The sequence below is a fragment of the Cebus imitator genome, unplaced genomic scaffold, assembly GCF_001604975.1.
Source record: "Cebus imitator isolate Cc_AM_T3 unplaced genomic scaffold, Cebus_imitator-1.0 Scaffold385, whole genome shotgun sequence".
In the NCBI taxonomy this organism is placed as follows: Eukaryota; Metazoa; Chordata; class Mammalia; order Primates; family Cebidae; genus Cebus; species Cebus imitator.
The window spans coordinates 1,506,831-1,508,460 of record NW_016107700.1 but is presented as its reverse complement, the minus strand read 5'-3'; positions in this window follow the sequence as shown (position 1 = coordinate 1,508,460).

Genomic DNA, 1,630 nt, shown 5'->3' with positions numbered 1-1,630 from the left:
AACTCCTGACCTCAGGTGATCTGCCTGCCTCGGGCTCCCAAAGTGCTGAAATTACAGGCATGAGCCATCGTGTCTGGCCTGTAATGCATTTCTTAATCCAATATGGAATGGAACAGGATGGCCAGGACCAAATTCTTTCCAAGTAGATTTGATGGTTTTAGACAAGATATAGAAAGTGCAGTGTCATGGATGATTTGAACTGGGAAAGTTAGCCTAGAAGGAAATCAGTCTAAATATGTAATGGCATTAGGGACATCTGAAAAATAAGTGACAGATGTTACTAATGGCATATATTGGTCATGAATAGATCTTGTAATCATACGGCAGACTCAACAGTCAGACAGGTTTCCTGCAGTAACAACACTCTGGGGTAGTTTAATAAAAGTGTTACCATATCATTCCATGCAGAGAGACAAAGGAACAACCATAAGGGAAAAAAATAAAATTCATTCTTCCTAATCAAACTACCTGCTAAAGTCCTAAAACAATATTTATCTCAACAGACTAGAATGAACAAGGGAAGAAATTTTGTCACATAAAATAACAATGATTAACCAGATTTTTAAAGCAATGGTGACAATGGTCAGTCTACCTCAGATGTTGTATTTTTCTTAGCCTGGTGTAAACTTGACAAGTAAAAGATAACCTTTCTTTTTTTGAGATGGAATCTTGCTCCAGTGCCCAGTCTTGCTCTGATGCAGTGGTATGATTTTGGCTCACTGCAACCTCCACCTCCTGGGTTCAAGCGATTCTCCTGCCTCAGCCTCCCAAGTAGCTGGGATTACAGGCATGAGCCAGCATACCCAGCTAATTTGTTTATTTTTAGTAGAGATGAGGTTTCTTCACCATTTGGCCAGGCTTGTCTCAAACTCCTGACTTCAGGCAATTCACCCGCCTCAGCTTCCCAAAGAAGGCCTAAAAATAATCTCAATCCTGAGATTACAGGACTGAGCCACCGTACCTGGCCTCAAAGATCACCTTTTAATAAAATAGTCCATTCGATGAGAAATGTGAATCCATGAGTCTATGCCTTCTAATTTTATAGCAGAAAGGTTAGTAAGTAGTACCTGGTAGAGATCTTTTCATTTTAGTTGAAGGGAATCCTTTAGAAGATGATGCTTCCAATAGACAAAATGTCTCTCCTGGCTAAAGTCGATGGGTTTTATGTTCTTCATGTACTGGGAGTTCACTATAAAAAGAATCTTTTACCAAATTGCAATTCTTAGTTGTTTCATAAGGCCATTGCAGTAAGGTAACATGTCTCCTTTTAGCATTATGGAATTAGAATTTCCTGGGGATAGTTTTATAGGCGTACCTGTTATTGTCTCAATTGGAGATAACTGATATTTACAAAAGGAGTTTAAGCAAAACCAATGGAAAAGCTTTTGTCCAATGAATTTTAAAAGGCTTGGTTAATTTTGCTGATTTTTGATTATTTCATTTGTGTGTTTAAGTAACCCAGATGACTGAGGGTAATATGCACAATAGAAATGTTGAAGAATCGGCCAGATCTTACATATTGACTGAATAATGTATCCAGTGAAATGAGTACCTCTGTCACTATTGGGTTCTAGAGGAACTCCTCAAGTTGGAAAGTTGGAATAATTTTTTTTTTTTTTTTTTTTTTTTT